The following is a 19,976-nucleotide window of genomic DNA, read 5'->3' on the forward strand; positions in this document are numbered from 1 at the left end:
TTCATCTTGAAAGCAACACACCCTATAAATTATCGTTTCAATTGTTTTCGGTAAAATTATATTCATGACGCCCATAAATCAGTCAAGTCGCCGTGACTAAGAATGTATTAAATGCAATGTGACGTTTATCTGTATATTTTTCGTTTTCAATTTTACATTTTTGAAAACACCAAACTCCACTCGGAAATTACCATCAAATATTTGATCTTTGACCATTAGAAACAAATTTCATAACGTTTCATGGAACGTGTTTGTTTTTAGCAAATGATAACAGATCCAAAAATAATTTTACAACCAAAATTATTATAAATTGGTTTATCACAGTCGTAAAATATGCAATAAATTCATCCAGTAAGACCAAATAAGGTCATTCTACAATAAAGGTTATTCTGCAATATAGTTCAATAAATTTTTCCATAATTATAATGAAACGGAAAATATTGTATTAATTGAAATATTTTTTTTCTTTTTCTTTGTAATAACTAGTATTATTCAATAAATCTTTGAGGAAAACAAAACTTTGATGAATTGACTTTAATTCATATTCAAATTTATTAACAAATATCAATGAGTTAGGAAATGAGTACAAACTATTAACTTTTCAAGTTAATAATAACTTCTTCAGTTAATATTAACTTTTACAGCAATAATATTTCAACACTCTGTATAAAAAGTTGTGTTCGACTGGGTAAGTTGAAAAATAATGTTGAAAGTCAATAGATATCAACTTTCGAATAGATAATTCGAAATGAAAAAACGTATAACCTCATATTCAGTTGGGTAATGTTTTTTTTTAATGCTATTAATTGATCTTAACTTCTTGAGTTCTTGTGAAATTATATTCTAAATTTCACAAGCAATATATACAGTGCATTTCTTTGATGCCCCCCCTTTAGTTTTTGAACGGGTCAACTGAAAAAATTGAAATTTGGAATAATGAAATTAATGCATGAATACTTTATTTTGAAGTGAAATTGACAGATGAAGCTTTCGAAATGGCGACTGGGCGTCATCTGGGAAAAAAATTAAATGGAAAGGGGGGTCTTGTGACACATCATTTTGAAGCTCCTGATGAATACTTGTGAAGCATTCGTCAGGAGCTTCAAAAAGGTGTGTCACAAGATCCATTGAATTTTTCATCTGTCAAATTCATTTCAAAATAAAGTATTCATGCACTAATTTCTTTAATCTTTGACGTCGTATTATATCGATGATCAGTTATTTCAGTGTAGAATGTCTTCTACAAGAATATTATTGATTTCGTAGAACTATTTCTCTTCAAAATGATTTTTAGTAATCAACAATTTGTTCCAAGTTGAAGGTTTAGACAGAAACCTTGATAATAATTATAATTCTTGCTGGAATTTCTTTCTTTGTTGGAACTTTTCTTCGAAAAATGAATCCGCTGGAAACATTGAAAAAATGCAATATTCCATTCTTTAATAAAAACTCACATATATTAAAAAAATCATAACATAAATGAAGCATTGAAAAATTTTTTTAATGTTCCTATTACTTTTTTTTTCTTTCGATAAGAGGGCTTCATTAATAAGTATCTCAAGATTTTGTCGAACCAGATTATGAAACATAGAAACATCTTAAAATAAAAAAAGAAAGAAAAAATTGATACATAGATATGATACATAGATGATACATATATGTCACCAGTCAAAAAAAATTATAGAATATATTATTTCAAAATATAAAGAGCAATAAAAAAGTATTTAAAGAAATTTCAATATCGAAATAACTGGTAAAAATAAATAGTTCGTCCACAAAGGTGTTGAAAAGATTATTATTTAATTATCACATCCTCAAATTTACAAAAAACCAAATCAATCATATGATAAATAATTTTTTTGCGTATAACTTTTTTCAAACAATAATTTAAAAAAAAATCATATCAATGTAGCCTTTGTCAATGAGCATACTAAGCAATTGGGATATTTAAAAAAAATTCAATTCTTCATTTACGTTTTAAATTTTTTGACATCTGTCAAAGATGTCAATTCATTAATGAATCTTTGACAGATGTCAATTCATTAATGAATGCAAATTGAATATTTCACTTTTTCCTACAAGGGTGTTCAATAAAATCTTCAAAGGATATCTCCGAAAAAGAAAAAGTTCAAACTACAATTATAAAAGTTATCAAGGTGAAAAAAAAATTAACAAAGAAATTTATAAAACGAAAAATGCGATAAACACTCTTTTTCTAGTCGTTATTGATTTCTCAACCATCCACCAAGTATCTAATTTTTTCATTCCTTAATATCCACATTCAATGAGTTGAATTTTTTTGAAGGCTTTGCGTTTTTATATACCTACGTATTTTCATCGCTCAATGAAAATAAAAGTTTTGACTGCAGAGTTTCGGAAAGTGGATTTTTTTTAATGTTTTCGTGTTTTAGAACTGTTTTTCAAGTTTTCAACTGCGATATTTTTAGAGGCATTCTCATAAAACACTTGCTCAAATCGTAGATGATTACAAATCGTATGACAGCTCAATCATAAGGTTGACTTAAATTATTAGAAATGACATAAACCAAAGAATAGAACTTTAATACGAGGTACCTATCGTTAGACCGCTAAACTATTTGAAAGAAGTCTGTTTTTCCGTTAATCAGCTGCCGCCCCCATACGAACGACAACTCTCAGAAGTTGAGAAACGTGCGAGCTAAGGACTAACGAGGTCTTACCTTTTAACGTGTGATTCCTAACTCATTCAATTAAGGGTTGTAACCCCCATTGCCGGGGGTGTGGAAATGATTAAGATTGAAAATGTTCGAAAGATTTCCTTCTAAATAAAAAATTCAACTGTGAGAAATCGAAATATTTTAATCTCTTCAAAATCTACCTACTGCCAGGTTTTGATTATTTCTGTTGTATTGCGCATTTTACAGCCTTGTAAATATTCTATTTGGTTTATTCGGAATTATCAACCATTATAAATGGCGGAAATTCCGTACATAGGGGTGAAATTTGATAAATTATCAAGTCGCACGTAACGAAAACTCAACGCACGGGCTATAATAAGGTTTTTGACCTTGAATCGTGGAAGTGCAATAAATTACAACTGCAATTATTTTGCGGCGTTGTCAGACAGCACCGTGTGAGAGTGAATTGAGGAAATTGAGTGGCTTTTTATTTGGCAGCATGATAGGCACTTTCGGTAGACCAGACGACGTTGACTTTTGCTGGCAAGGTCGTTTTTAATCGGTTTATACACTTCATGTCACGGTTTACATTGATTCAAATTGACTCACAGGAATTTCTCACTTTCAACAGCAATGCCATCTGAATTCTTTATAACAGATTCACGGCGCTAAAGTTTATTTTACGATTTTTCGGGTAATTTTGCACAAAAACCTTAAAACGCCTTTTCACCCTATGAGTTTGCTTTTGTAATAGTTCTGTCTCTGTCTGTAGAGTAGAGAGGGTGAGTCTAAGCCCACGCACTTAGGCCACATGTGACCCATTGTACATCCTCCCGAGGAGTTGTCCTCCTAGGATATCGTCCATCCTGTCCTTTTTCAGGAAGGTGGACAGGTCGCTGGGAGACATCTCCTTTATATCGGCAGGTGTAGGCCAAGACTCGCCGAACACACACTCTCTTATTGACTCTTATTGACTCCGGGCACTCGCACAGGACATATGCCTGACAGTTTCATCTTCCTGTTCACACATCCTGCACAGAGGTGTGTCCACTAGCCCCATATTATGGAGGTGTTTCCTCAGTTGACAGTGGCCAGTCAGAAATCCTACTGTGAGGCGTAGATTTTTCCTGGTTATCGCCAGATATTTCTTCGGCGCCAGCTTCCCCGGGTCGCCCAAGGTGATCCTGGCAAGATTACATCATTTGATTTCATCCCATCTCTTTAAGGATTGAGCATGGGTGTAACATTTGACTAGTTCCTCAATTGTCGAAGTCATCAGGCCGTGGGTGCCACTGGGCCCTAAAATTCTTAGTCCAGCCGCTTCCTTGGCTAAAGAGTCGGCAATGCGATTACCTTTACTCTTGTCGTGCCCTTTAACCCACCTCAGGATAATGTTATTATCTACCAAGGCTTTGGCTAAATCTTGGTGGCACTCTATTACTAGCCCTGAGGTAACACGCTGTCTGTTCAAGGCTAATAGTTCTTGTCTGCTATAGGTGCAAATTGTTGTTTTTGCCAGAAATTCCTTTCTTGGTTATTTCTTTTGTGGCGATTGAGATACCAGCCAGTTCTGTTTGGACCACGCTGGTATTTCTTCCCATTCCCCACTTAATCCTTAGGCTTAGTGACCTGGAGTACACTCCACATCCTGAGCCTTCTTTGGTTTTTGAGCCGTCAGTATAAATCCGTATTGCATTTGTAGCATCTGACTCTGCTTAACTTGTATTTTGTAGGGTTTACTAAACACAAACCAGGGTTCAATTGCATCACTTGTTGCCTGCAGCAGAGGTTGCGCAGTGAGCGCTTTCCGCCATAGGCTCAGCCTCAATTGACCCATGCCTACTTCGAGGTTTACACCAGCCGTGCGCAATCGTACCATGGCTATTAACGCAACCTTCTTAACGTACAGATCCAGAGGGGTCAGACCCGTGATTAATTCCATTGCCGCGGTTGGTGTTGTTCTCATGGCTCCTGTGATGTTTAAACAAGTCAGTCGCTGTATTTGATATAATTTTTGGATGGCCGTTGCTTGTAGAACTTTCGGTCCCCATGCAATGGATCCGTACGTTAACAGTTTAGATCCAGGTGACCACATGGGGTGAAAGACCCCATGCGCGACCCACTGTCCTCCGACATTGCTCAAAAGCCACGTATGCTCTTTTTGCTCTACTCTGTAGATGAGAGTTCCATGTTAGCTTCTTGTCGAGGATAGTACCAAGGTATTTCACCTCTTCAGAGAAGTTTAGTTCGCTTTTGAAGATTTCGGGAGGTTTTATTCCCCTTAAACTCCTTTTCCTGGTGAAAAGGACCATCTCAGTCTTCTTGGGATTGATCGACAGTGAGTGTTCCTTACACCATGTTTCTATTAATTTGAGCCCTTCCTGCGCTCTATCGCACAGTGTGTTCACAAATTTGCCGGTTTGCAAGATAACTATGTCATCTGCATATGCAATTGTGTAGAATCCATTTTTGTTAAGGTGATTAATTAGGGTATCCAGAACTATGTTTAATAACTTCTACTTATTACATGCGAGCGCTGTCGATAGCAGGCTATGCTATCATGGCTCTATTCACACTGAACGTTTTATCTTCATGTTTGTTCTTTTATACGGTTAGAACGCCTTAATGCAGGTATTTGTCTCCTCCTGTCACCTGGATGATTCTTCAGGCAAATTTAATGACAGGAGGGGACAAATACTTGCACTGAGGCGTTCTAACCGTATAACCACAGTATACTATATACAGTAATCCCACTTCGGGTGATTTTTGGTTTGAATTTTCTACACGCAGACCCAGGAGTTGCAGTCTCAGGTCTGCGCAAACGACGAGTTCAAGACAGGCACGCAATCAAAGCGTTTAAACACTGCTCAACATAACAAATATTCATATAAACTGCTCAAAAAAATACAGTCGATGAAAACCATGTTGGGCACCTAAGAAAATTGTACAAATGATAATTTGTTTCAAGTAGATTTTAAAAATTCATGGGATCGGATGTGACAAAATATACTTTAATTTCAACAAGAAAAAAGACAAGATGAAGAACGAGTTTTGTTATTCATGAACCATGGTACTGTGCAAGAGCTCTCTAGGAGGAATAACGAGTCCCTGTGTGTATACAACCGTGATAGCATGGTCTGCACTGATGAGGAACACTTCAAAACGGTTCGCAGTTGGTTCCTTGTTCGAATCAGGCGAAGTCCCACTATTTGTCCTAGAGAGCTCTTGCAAAGTTGTTTCTTCAAAGTGAGAATCTTTGCAATTATGTCTGAGGCGACTTGGATTCCGAAAGGTTAACAGTCGTAAGGTATTTTTGATAGTCAAATATACATTATATAAGAAGTTGCTGACTAATAGGACATGTTTCATTTAGAATAACTGTTTTTAATCTACGCAGCAACTTTTCGGGGTTGATTAGACATCTAGACTTGTATAGATTCAAATATCAACATTTGTCAATATATGTCGAGTTATTAGCTAAAGAAGTAGTTGTTTTCTGTCGGAAAACATATATAATGGTATAGTCAAAATGCATTTGGACTTGTCAGTGATTTTATTATCAATTTTTACTTGGATAAAAGCTGGAAGCAGCAAAACAACCTATTTATTATCTTACAGTGTAAATAATTCATAACTTCCGACTCCGAAAACTCTCACATACATTTATAGTTAGTACATACATACAAAAAAATTATTTTAGTGTGATTGAACACTACATACTTAATTACTTTTTTACTTCTTTAAGTCCTGAATAGTAACTACATAATTCAGAAAGAATAGGCTCTACAGATTCCTCAATCTTGAGTGATGAATTCGATTAGGAATATTTTTAATAATTGGTCCTTAATATAATCGAATCGGCAAACTCGTCCGCCATCTTGAATTCTCCAATCAATAAATGAATATGCTATATTTGGCCCCAAAAATCACTACAAAGAAATTTCGCATGGATTCGTACCATGGTTCATGAATAACAAAACACGTTCTTTATCTTGTCTTTTTTCTTGTTGAAATGAATATATATTTTGTCACATTCGAATATGAACATCTGCCGATTCCATGAATTTTTAAAATCTACTTGAAACTTAGTTCATCATTGCCCAAATGATCTGGGTTACTTCAATATTACACAAATGCAAAATTATCATTTGTACAATTTTCTCAGGTGCCCAACATGGTTTTCATAGACTGTTTTTTTTTTTGAGCAGGTTATATGAATAGTTGTTATGTTGAGCAGTGTATACACGCTTTGGTTGAGATTGTAGTAGGGAGAAATGTCATTAGTGTCAAATACGTCATCATTATAAAAAATGAAACTCCTGGACACCGACATCAAAGGGACCGACGCTGAGTGAAACTACTGTATACAGAAATACTGTGACCCAACTGTTCAATCATCTATATGTTTTGTTATTTTATCGTCAGTTTCAATCCTAATTAATATTCCTCACCGCTTCTTCAATGTAAAAGAGATTCCTCTCGAGACTTTTAAGTCGCGCAAATCTATCAATATCGTTTTAATAGCTTTAAAGACTGTTTCATCCGAATCACAGACGTGCTAACGACCTGTTTATTATCGTAGGCAAACTCATTATTAATGGGTAACGCGATTATTCGTCGGAGATCAAAAAACAGAAGCCATACGCCAGGTTTGGTTCGACGTTCGTCTAGCGCCAGCTCAGTGGTTTCTTGAAAAGGTGTTAATATGTACAAAAACGTCGTTCAATTCAGCTACTTTCTGTGACTGCTTGACTGATCGTTAAAAAAGATAGTTCAGTGACGTAAAAAACTTGTTTCAAATGAGATATTAATAGTAATTAATGGAAAACTATTTTTTTAATGAGACACTCTGTATATTCCTGCATATTTCAATAGAGCCTAAAATTACCTTCTCCTAAAATGTAGCACAGTTGATGTTTTGCTGAAGTTATCTTTGAAATACATAGCTTTTATAGTCTAATCAACTAGTTCAAAAACATGAAAATAGAGACAAAGGTCCTAAAAATATGAGCGATAACTCATTCGATTCGGAATCACCTCTAGAAAAAATGCAATTGTTATTAACAAAATAAGATTTGAAAAAAGGGTATTTAGTTTTTCGTTAATAACTCAAAAAATATTAATATTTAAACAATTTTGAAAAAGCTCGTTGAAGAGGAGGAAATTTCCGATAAAAAAGTCCCGAAACTTCTCGAAAGTCCTCGAAACTCTATCTCCATTATATAATAACAATTATAGTGTTGGTAGGACATATTGAGGATCTGACAAATTAAGAAATAAATTCACATATATGATCGAATTAAGAAAAAACCATGACATATTAATTAATTGTTATTTGTAAATAACATGAAATGAAGACAGTAATCTAGATGATGGTTTGTTCAATTTTGGATAATATGGTCAAACATCAAATTTATAGGACACTTTTCCAAGGTTGGATCTAGTAAAAGGGGTAGTGAAAGTGATCTGTCTACGTGTGATAGATTGAGGTACGTTGAAGTTAATTTGTTCAAGTAACGAGGGTCCATCAATGGAGCAATGCAAAATTTTGTATTACATAACAATACTTGATGAAGCTCTACCTTGCTTCAAGGAAGGCAGACCGAATCTTTGAAGTAGTGTGGAGTGGTCAGTTCCTCTAGCAGGGTACACGCCATCCGTTCTGAATGCAAGAAACTTCAGAAAACGCCTTTGCACATTTTCCAAGGTTTCCTTATGTACATTATAGAGATGATACCAAATCAAAGTAGCATACTCTAACTTGGAACGAACGAAATATGTATAAAGTATGGTTAAGTGTAAAGTATTGGTGAATGATTTACTGTTGCGCAGAACAAAGCCAAGCATTTTTCTAGCTGATGCCGCGACAGTATTGGTGTGGCCAACAAACGTCACCCCTAGATCTTTAACAGCTTCTTCGCGAAGGAATATTTCATCTTCGAAAGTATAAAATACTCAATAATATTGGCATTACGTGTAAAGGAGCAAACTTTGCACTTTTCAACATTCATTGCCAATTTATTGATCTGAAACAAGTTATCTATCAGGTCTAATTGAGACTGGAGATAAAAGCAGCTCTCTAAACTTGTGATAGATAAAAAGATCTTCAAGTCCTCTGCTAAAAGTAAGTTGCCACACGAAAGTTCGGAGGTGAGATCGTTCATGAAGATGAGGAAAAGCAGGGGTCCCAGACTGGAGCCTTGTGGCACACCGGATGGTGATAAGTATGGTGCAAATATTTTTTATAAAACATCATTAGTTCTCAAATCCAAATAAGAGCGTAGAAGTTGAGTTAGTGAGAGATCTGAACCCATTTTAGCTATTTTCTCTAGTAAGATGGAGAATGGGGATTTTATAGTGCCCAAGTATAAGAATTGTAGCGGTAGGAAATACCGGCACTACTCACATAAGATACGTATTTCCAAATACAACCTAACGAAAAATCACGCACTTAGTTACAACTTCGCACAGGCACCGCTCTCAGAGCGCCTTGAAGATTTTTCTGGTCTGAGTTTATGAACTCTTCTAGCCCTGTATGGCTTGACTTTGTGTTTTTTCCAAAATCCTCCTAACGTCAGTTCTTGGTAGGCCTGTTAACACTGTCAAATTTCGCGTTGACGTTTTCGGTAAAGTATTATGAGCAATTTAATTGCTCATAATACAAGCAGAGATGGTATTTTGGTTCTGTTGAGGGTTACTTATCATACAATTTTATTATTGAGGATGTTTGGTTATTCTAGATAGTCCATGACATTCTGTTTTTCTATATTTCATTCACACTTATCCTACTCATAAATGATTGCCGCTGTTGCTTTCTTTATTCTTCTTTACTATATAGCTCACTATTGCGGTGCGATAGATAGACAACAAACAACACTAACCTTGCAAAACCAGAAGAAAGTCAAAAATACAGATTACTGTATCAAGTGAAGCAGTCCACCACCAATGTTTTTGATGAGTTTCTTCGGCTATATGCCGGGTCATAAACCACTTTGAGCTACTCACACCAAGATGGCGCTATAAGTGTTGATTCATTTGTAATGTTGAATTTTGATGTTGGGGAAACATTTTTGGGAAAAAACAAAATTATGAAAGATTTCTTATGATTAACGACTTGCCATATTTTCAAGGTATATCAGGCAATTTTTATTTTCCTAATGTATGCAATGTAATTGTAATATAATATCCATTGTGATTGTCTCTAATTGGTAATCCTTGATAGTTTTTAAAAATATAACGGTCCTAATGGTGGCTATAGGTTTTTGAGACAGTCATTACTTTTCGGCTTATTTGCAAGTGAAAGCGTGAATTTTTCAACTAATGAATACACTTTATTGAAACAATCATTCCCAGTATTGAATAACAAACAAATTTCGTTTAAAAACTAAAAAACAAGCTTTTAAAGAACATTGAATTAAAAAGTTAAAAATATGTATTTGTTTAAAATAAGCTCAAAACAATAACGAATGAAAAATATTTGTATTATTGTGAAGAAACGTGGGCTCTTTGTGCCATATTTTTTTATATCAAGCGCCACATATTTTTATTATTTGTTTTTTGGAAATTGGAAATTACGACTTCGAATCGAAATTTCGACTTTAATCTCAAAATTTCGACTATATTCTATATTCTCTATCTCTATTCTATATTCGAAATTTTGAGATTGAAGTCGAAATTTCGAGGTAAAGTCGAAATTTCGAGATTTAAAGTCGTACTTTTCAAGAAACAAATAATAAAAATATGTGGCCCTTCTGCGCCTCCGTACTTTTTTAACAATAACACTAGTATTTTTCGATCATTATTGTTTCAAGCTTATTAAAAAACAATATTTTTAAAATAGGTATATCTATGTTCATTTTTTAGTTCGATATTCTTTAAAATCGTCAATCTTTCGATTTGATATGTAATGTCAAGTAACCGAATTTTTCAGATGTACATTTCACGATAACGTTTTCATTGCTGAAATTCATATTCTGGTTTACTTTCAAAGAATCGAGTTAGATTTTAAAATGTATCCTTCGTTTCGTTCAAAACTTTTTTCTGCACTAATACTTAACCACAGGTAATAAAAAATATTTAAATACCTAAATATTTCATCTGTAGTACAAAATTCCGCTAACACTTATACTTAAAATCCATTTTTCATTTTGATTCTCTTTTGAACAACCTATCAAGGAGGTTATGTACAGCGCCATCTGCCTGCGAATAGATCAAGAAATATTAAGGAGGTTACGAACAGCGCCATCTGCCTGCGAATAGATCAAGAAATATTAAGGAGGTTACGAACAGCGCCATCTGCCCGCGAATAGTTCAAGCAATAATAATGTCGATAATTCTGTCAATACAGATCTCGCTTGGGAGTTACAAGCAAGCAAACATACATACATACATACAGGTGAAGCTAATATAAAGCGTGTAAAAAAAGGTTTTTATGTGTGCTTAGATCCAATACAAACGGAGTACTGAGCTTGTTAAAGGTGGGTTCTTATTCGTCAAACCCCAAAATTGAAAGTGTCCGTTTGATGTGGCACGCAAAAAATAATACATTTTTGGGGCAACTTCTGAATATGTAATCCATCTACAGGACATCCATGGCAACATTTAACTTGCCTCTAAATGAATGACTTAAATACAGGGAAACTTATGGATCGATAGAGACTTTGTGCATTTTCTTCTTTCCTTGCAACTTAACACGTCGGTTTTTTCATGTACATCCAAAGTTTCCTCTCTTGTGAAGAAATCCAAGCACTGTGATAAATTCAATTGGCCAGTTCTTTGTGGTATGGGGAGTGATAAATCCCAGAAAGGATCGAGGGTTACAGATGATTGTTCACAGTGTGTGCACTTCATCGTAGATTTTAATTGACCAACGGAATTATCTACAATCTTAAAGTTACATGTACACAAATAAATCAGCCATGACTCTTGTGCTTTTCCGCTGTCGCTCAAGTTTTCGTTAATATCCGTTAAGGTCGGTTTAGGTTTCTCATTAATTCTATTAACGTCATCATGTAAACCTTCTAGAAGATAACGAAGGAACTCCCGGGCGTCTTGATGCGCATGGCCCATGAATCGAGGGGCAAAACTCTGAATCTGACTTTTTAAGGAGACAGTATACACTGCTCCAGCCGATGAATCTCCTGACCACAATTCCTTGATAACTTCTGCGAAAGCTTTAATTACAGCACCCTCCATACTAGAAATTAATATATTTCATGTACTCATCCTTTTTCAAATATTTCGATACTCATCTCGTATTTGATAAACATTGGATTACACTGTTCATGAAACAGGTGTTGCCAATATTTTTCAACCCACTAAGCCCAAGGGTTTTGACTAAGGATTGTATCACTGATCTAATTGTGTTGTAGCTGTTGATGATACTGCTGTTTTCTTTCCAGTAATCACAAATGCGATGATTCTCCCTGTCATTGGACCAAAGGAATGAGTAATTTGAAGTTGAATTGCTTGAAACTGAATTAAATAGATTCGTGGTAGTTTTGTCGAATTTGTGAGAGTATGATAATTCTAGAACTTGTTTATTTTCTTTTGCATCTTCTGGGAAAATCGGAAAATGGAGAAATGATCAATCTGCTTACTCCATTTTGCGTTGTTCATAGGAAATTTTGATGTGATTTGTGGGTTTAGGAATATTTCATCATAAAAAATCGTAATTCATGAATGAAGTGTGTGTATTTTCTATAATGTTATCCAATTTGGTACTGAAGAGCCTTGGGGCAAGTGTCTTAAGGCGAAACATCGATGTATACCAGTGAGGATGACAGTGTTCCATGTAAGTGCAATTTGTTATCATTCATTTAAAGTAGAACTCATGTGAATGATATCTGATTTTTATTCCACTACGAATGTTTGAGATACAAACTGAGTATAGAAAAGTATCTTCTGTATAATTCAGTGTTCATATAGAAGTATTTGTTTCGAAAGAATTTTTTCTTTCGTGTAATTCAGACCTGTCAAATGAAGTATCACGCAGAAGGTACGTTGCTATCTGGAAAATTTAGGAAAAAAAGTTGAAAACCTTCAGAGGGTCACAGATTCAGGGTGGACATTTTTGCTGAAAAACAATCTGTTATTCCACTGTAATTTGATGTTGGGATATGAAAATTTCAAATTTAATTTATTTCTTGTTTTGCAGAATCAATCATTTCTCATCAAGGTTCGCTCTATGTTTGTCGAGACTTTCTTATCCAGTGAATAATCTCCTCCCACTGCAGCGTCATGACGGCGTCAGTTGTGACCCATTTACATGCTTAATTCACCTTCTCGTCGATTCACCGAAGTTATTAACGATGATAATCGATTTAATTAGAATCATACCGGACCGTTCATGCGTAAATCTTGAGTAATTAATAAGAAATCTTGTTAGAGATACAAACAGGAACGATTAATCGACAAATATGGTGCAGGGAAAAGACGGTGTTCATGTTGAAGGTATAAAAACTGCAACGGTCAGTAAGAGTATACAGGGTGTTGCAAATTCGATTCTCACTATTGAGATCTCGGAAACTATGAGAGATACGAAGATGGTTAAATTGGAGCAACGTCGCGCTTTTACCTGACTAACAATATGCCGTTGAGAAAGTTCTGAAATTCCGAGTACATCCGGAGATATCCGGAAAAAACAGAAATGTCGAAAAATTGTTTTTTATTTTTTCTGGCTTCATTTTTCGAAGGATTCTAAAATGAATTGCACTTCCACATTGCCACTTTTGCCTGCTACATAATGGTGTTTTCAGATTTGCTATCCGACGTTTCGTCTTCCGGCCACCATCATCAATAAACGCCTTGGCTCATTCCAAGGCGTTTATTCACCCTTTGAAGCTTGATAGCAAGCAGTAGAGATGAACTACGATGTCTAACAGGCCTTCTTACAGGTCACTGTCATTTGAATCATTATATGCAGAGACTCTGACTGTCGGAAGACAGTATATAGTTCAAGTAAAACAATATAGTGCAACCTACCTTTCAACAGCTCCCCTTTAGTAATATAGTTAGAGGGCTAACTAATTTCGTTATTCAATAATCATTTCTGATTATGTAAGAATCACAATATATATATATATATATATATATATATATATATATATATATTATATATATATATATATATATATATATAATGATAGGTGAGTGGGAAAGTAGGGATTTAAGTAACAGGGTGATGATTGAAAATACTTTTCAATACTTTTCTGTCAGTCTTCTTCGGTAATATTAGATACTTCTTCTTTAATTAGCTCTATTACCTTCTTATTAAATTTTGTTTGCAGGCATGTTAGGCGTACACATTCTCGAACCATCAGTCCAAGCTTTCATAACTGTGTCGTGAGTGACATACCAAGTTTCGTCCAAATAAAAAAATTGCCGTTGTTCTTGTCTATATGTAGTTATTTGTTCTAAGTATTTGTTACGCGATTCCACTATTCTTCTGCTTGACGTTTTTGTTTATCATTTTGAATCTGAATCCTAGTTTCTTTATCCAATTCTGAAGAGTTTTGTCATAGCCGGAAGTATTCAATTTCTTCCTTATGATTTCAGTTGAAGGAATCTCATTGCTTTTGTAACAGTCGTATATTGTTTTTTTCAATGATTTCATTAGATGAACATCTAAAGGTTTTGGTAATCCTGTATCACATCGCGTTCATAAGGTTTGACTATCTTACGTACAGTTGAGAAAGGAATTTTGGTTAAATCTGATGTTGACTTGAGATGTAGATTGTTATTTATATACATTGAAACATACCCTCTATGTTTCAATATTAAAATGCATTCGAATCTTATTCACTGGTATCTCTTTTTCACATTGTTCACCATCGCTATTGGAATCACTGCACTGGATAAAGTCTGCGTTGTTATCACATTCGTTATTAATATTATTACTTGTCCAAGCACGCCACATTTTAAACATATAACAAATAATATTAAGTAATTATAAATGCGGCAATATCGATTTTCAACACTCAAATCACGATCAGTTCCTGAACTGAACACGACGGCGATAACCTTCCCAGATTTCTATTCGTCACCGTAATATGACTTCAAATTCAATTTTAGGACTCTTACGGTCCTCGTGGACTACTTCGTAACCGGTTCATTTTTATGTATTGGTTTTTTTGGTCTTTGAGAGTGCCGACAACTTTAAGTATGCACAATATCGTTTACTTCGACTATACCAGCGTTTATGTGAAATAAACTTCCTAAAGAACGTTTCTCCAATTATATTTAATCTCCAGCGATTGAAATCCAATGTGAATCACTAATTTCGCAAAGGCTCCGCTCTGAGAGCGCCTCAAATATTTTCCTGTAGTGCTTGTGTTTTGTACATAAAGAAATGTAAAATTTCAATTCTTCCTAGTAATAGTATTCGAGCCAAAACTTGAAATGAGTGCTAGTTTATTACTTCCGGATATAAAAGGATACATGACACCTTCACAGTAATGATGAATAACACTGAGTCATATTTGCGAGATGGAATTCCAGTAACTTTCGAGAATACATAAACCAAAATTAATGACGACATGAGCTCATTGAGAATTTTAAGAGGAATTGCAAAGGTGAGCAGGAAATATGTCGGCTTCTTCAATACCAGGTATAGTCTGTCCAGAAGTGAGAGAAATGCATCAGTATATCTAACAAATGAGTATTTAGTTGAAGGGGATTGACAAAACATTGTTTATTTTTGAAGGTCGTATAAATAGATATTCCTTTGAATTATACCGTCAACAGAAACACTGCACCCATCAAGAGGACCGAAATATTACATTATTTATTGTTGGGAGTTTAAAGGATATGATAGACGGGTTAGTCTTAGTCTTAGTCTCAGTTATATTCTGTATTTTACTTCGGGGGCACGTTGAATAAAAAGCTATACCGTTGCAATTGCTATGAATCTTTAAAATTCTTCAAGAAAACAATTTCCGCTCGAAATACAAAGTAAGGAGGTAGCAAAATTTTATAACTAAGTTACTGACAATTCAGTTATGTTTTTCAAAAAGCTAATTTGTCAAAGGCAGCAATTTTTTGCCCTTTCTAAATTTGTATTATTTTTGAAATTCAATATCCTGATTATTTTAATGATCTGTAGAAGGCCTTGAATAAAAAACAAATATAAATGGTCCTTTTCAAAATAAAATGAAACAAAATTCTTTCTCATGATATTTCAATTATCGTTGCATCATACAGAGTATATCATTGGAAAATTTATATTAAAACCCCCAGTCCGACGCCTATTGATACTATTTTCAACGCAACAGCGTCGGCCGCCTCTTTTGAAGTTCTTTGTCGCAAGTCACTATTTTAATGGCTCCTTAGCGGCGTCTCCAAAGGGCATAGCGGGTAGAAATATCTCAGCGACTTTGTGGATGAATTGCAGTGCCATTTTATTGAGAGGTCTATGTTGCTTTCTTTGATGTACCGGCATGTTTGCATTCTTGAAATTATTTCACTCTCAGTTTATACCGAGTGGACTCTAGATGAGTTACTTATTAGTTTCGATTAAAGAAATCGCTCGAAATTGGCCTGGATGTAGTATATTTATTTTATTTTGAGAGTGACAGAAAATAAAATGGCATTTTTAACGATAAACTAGAAAGTAAAACTGTATTTACAGTAAATTTTTCTGACAGTAAGTAGATTTTCTTTTTCTCAAATGTTTAAAACACTTTTTCCAAACCAGAACAAAAATACTGTCTCTCGTCACGCGTTTCGCTAACTCAGCATCATCAGGAACAGTGTTTTCAAATTCCAAATTCTATTATCAAGTTCTAGACTGTTGTTTTTGAGAAAAAATTACCTAAACAAGGAATTAGAAAGTCCGTGCAGTAATTTTCTGTGCCCAGAATTTCAATGTTTTTTTTTTATGTGGGGCGGTAATTAAAATATTTCTAAGAAAATGTACTAATAACGATATTGAAAACTCGCATAGAGTACTATACTGCTTGGTCGTCAACTTCTAGATGAATAGTTTCTGATTTCATTTCATTTGGTTTTAACTGAATTGGAACAATTTTTGTTAAATCACTATGAAAAATTTCGGTCGAATTCTATTTTCAATATTGCCATTTTGTGAAAAAAATACTCACCTTCCATGAGTGAAGTTTTATTTTTGGCCCTGTCCAAATCTGATTTTCATTTTGGAAAATGAATTGATTTCAACGCATTGAAGAACTAAATCAAGCCATCTAACTCTACTTTTTTTGTTTCAGGTACGAATTAATTGTTTCAAATCAACCAGCTGGTGAGTTTTTCGTGACCTTGAATTGCCCACAAGAATTATTGAATGGTTGAGAAATAGTCACGTACAGAACAAGTGATGTATTCCGCAAGGTTCATACCTTGGGCCCACATGATTTTCCAATACTACTGAATAACGTTTCAGGTTGTGTTCATTATAAAGTACCATTACAGATGTACTGATAAATGCGTTTAAATGTATGCCTGCACTATTTTCTCGGTCTACTTCAACAAGTGAGTGTTATTCGTTTGAATTGTTCGTTTTTTGATAATATATTATTATTTTATGTACAAACATTTGATTGCAAAACCACTCACCTCAAATGACAGAAATGATCAGTTTTTTCACTATTATCAACAATTTCCACTGTCAAGTTCTTACATCACTCGGTGATCACCTGAAGAAGAACAAGAAACGCACTGTTCCGATTCAGAATTGCAACTACTTTCTTCTGAAATTTGTAGGAATCGGCATTGGTCGTTACTTACGGTATATCGGTATTTAATTCCAGTTTCAAAGTGGAATTGGAACGTGTATTGAAAAATTTACCATGCCGTGAAAAAAAGACCGTTACCTGAACCGACATGACATAAGTGTTAGATGTTACATTAAGATTAAGCATGTGATAAGACACATAAGTTATTGGTTAAATTGTCAGGAATGCCGCTACTTTAATTTGCCCAAAATCTGGAATCCACCATATAATCGACTAGTGATGTTGAAGGTAACTGGTTTTTGGCCAGTTCTCATCATCATAACAGCTTCTTAGCACTCTTTCTGTTAACAAGCTGAAAAATTCTTCAGGAATATCACTCAAAAGTGATTGAATTATAGGAAAAAAAATGTACTTTGGAAACAACTACTTTTATATGAACTCTGAAGTATACAAAAACAATTTCTCTTATTCAGCTTGTACTCCAAACATTCATTATGGAATCGAGTCAGATATCATTCACAGGGTTGCTACACAATATAGCATACAAAAGAGGTAAAATTCCATTCACTTGGAACCCTGTCATCCTGGATCAGGATGACAGTGTTCCACAACGGCCGTTGAAATAATGTAAATATTATAGTTTTCATAAACAATAGGTATGATTAAAGGAAAAATGTCAATAAGGCTTTAATTTTTTCCCCAAGTATTCTGATTGTTTTTTGTTTTAACCACGGAACACTTAATGAAGATTTATTAAAAATTTAAGGCTCCCATTATTTGAAAAATGTTTATAAACTATTGCATTGTTCATTATATATTAAAAATATTTTTTGGGAAATCAATCTTTGGAAAAAATGATTTTTAGAAAAAATCGTTAAAAAATTAATTGTCTCAAAAGGCAATTATTAGTTAATCAATAGTAAATATTGATATCAAAAGTTTTCATTTAATCATCATTTTGCTTTTTCATATTCCTGAAAAAACAATGTGTTCAATCATTCGTCCGTTTGATAGAAAATTCATCAAAAATATGGATTTTTGCTCGATTTTTTTTCCAGAACTTTCTTTTTCTAATTTTACCTATAAAGAATATAGTAATTGTTTTACTAATGATTTATAATCATTATTTCGGTAAACTCATGTTTTATTTGAATTTTTTATCGAATGAGGAAATAAAAAACGATCAAAAAATTATTTCAAGTATATGAAAGAGCAATATAATTATTTATTTTTGATTAACAAATGCGCCTCTTGACAGTAAAAAATATTTTAACACGCTTTTATTAGCTTCACCTTTATGTATGTATGTATTGCTTGATTTATTCGCGGAAGGATGGCGCTTTACGTAACCTCCTTGATATAATTTGTATTGGCTTTATATGTACTTCTTCATGTATAGAGTTACTTATTTTAAAATTGATTACTTCCTTACTTTCCTTGGAAGATTCCCTCATCCTTGTTTTTTGTATCAAGATGGAGTAGTAGAAAGCCAAAAACTTTCTTTCCCAAAAATTTATCACTCCTAAAAATATAACCCCTTCAATTCAAATAATATTCCTCTTGGCTGGGATTGAATCAAATAGGTGAATGAATGTCATTACGATGTCATCGATGACATAAGCAGATCAAGCTTAGTCCATGACATCAAAAATCGTAATTCATGAATGAACTGTGTGTATTTTCTATAATGTTATCCAATTTGGTACTGAAGAGCCTTGGGGCAAGTGTCTTAACGCGAAACATTGGTGTATACCAGTGAGGGTGACAGTGTTCCATGTAAGTGCAATTATTACCATTCATTTAAAGTAGAACTCATGTGAATGATATCTGATTTTTATTCCACAACGAATGTTTGAAATACAAACTGATTAGAGAAAAGTATCTTCTGTATAATTCAGTGTTCATATAGAAGTATTTGTTTCGAAAGAATTTTTTTCTTTTGTGATATTCAATGTTTATATGAGAGTAGCTGTTTCAGGAGAACTTTCTTTCAGTTTGTGTCTGAAAGTTACTTCTTTGCATGATCTACACATCCATGTATAGAGTTACCGTTCTTTTCATAGGAAATGAAAAAATTTAAAAAATTATATTTATACGGTGTTCTATGATTCAAATCGGAATATTCGAATTTTTTTATAGCTCAGATTACATTTTGCTTTTTTTCATGCATCCAGTTGGTAATAAACAAAGTTAAAACAAAAAAAAAATAGATTTTTTCAACAGATTTATGTTCTAAAGCTAAATAAAATCTTTCAACAATAGACTGAAGAAGTGAAACAAATTTGAAGTCTTCAGTTTGAGAAATCTAACAGTTTTCATATAGATATGCATCTAAATGATGGAGATCCGGAAATGGGAACTTTTTTGAAGGAAAATTAAAGCTTATTTGTTATATTTTGGATATCTGTGAGTTTTCTCGAGATATTTGCAAAAAACGAAACCCGTTTTTTATTTTTCACTCATTTATTTACCTTTCCCCGTAACTCAAATTTTTAAAGTTTCTAAATGTCATTACTTATCGAATGACACCTCATTCATAATTTTCCGCGAAACTGGACGGCAAATCATTGAAAAGGAACTTGCTGCTTTTGCTAATGAAGAAATGATCAAAATCCCCCACTTGCAACTCTCG

General features: G+C 34.0%; 1 protein-coding gene and 1 long non-coding RNA gene across 2 annotated transcripts in view; one reads left to right on the forward strand and one right to left on the reverse strand.

Moving 5' to 3' along the window:
• LOC141481629 (uncharacterized) overlaps positions 1-17,215 on the forward strand; it is a 69,955-nt gene extending 52,740 nt beyond the window's left edge. Inside the window, exon 3 of the long non-coding RNA XR_012465064.1 lies at positions 16,880-17,215. This is a non-coding gene — a long non-coding RNA (uncharacterized lncRNA). The remainder of the gene's footprint in view (positions 1-16,879) is intronic.
• LOC111512483 (venom serine protease) overlaps positions 1-17,350 on the reverse strand; it is a 116,209-nt gene extending 98,859 nt beyond the window's left edge. The window contains exon 1 of the mRNA XM_074173477.1: positions 17,226-17,350. The gene's annotated coding sequence lies outside the window, so the exon portion shown is untranslated. The remainder of the gene's footprint in view (positions 1-17,225) is intronic.
• Positions 17,351-19,976: the final 2,626 nt, after the last annotated feature.

This window comes from Leptinotarsa decemlineata, unplaced genomic scaffold (assembly GCF_025532065.1).
Source record: "Leptinotarsa decemlineata unplaced genomic scaffold, Ldec_3_MD MMD2_tig00000251_RagTag_RagTag, whole genome shotgun sequence".
Classification (NCBI taxonomy): Eukaryota; Metazoa; Arthropoda; class Insecta; order Coleoptera; family Chrysomelidae; genus Leptinotarsa; species Leptinotarsa decemlineata.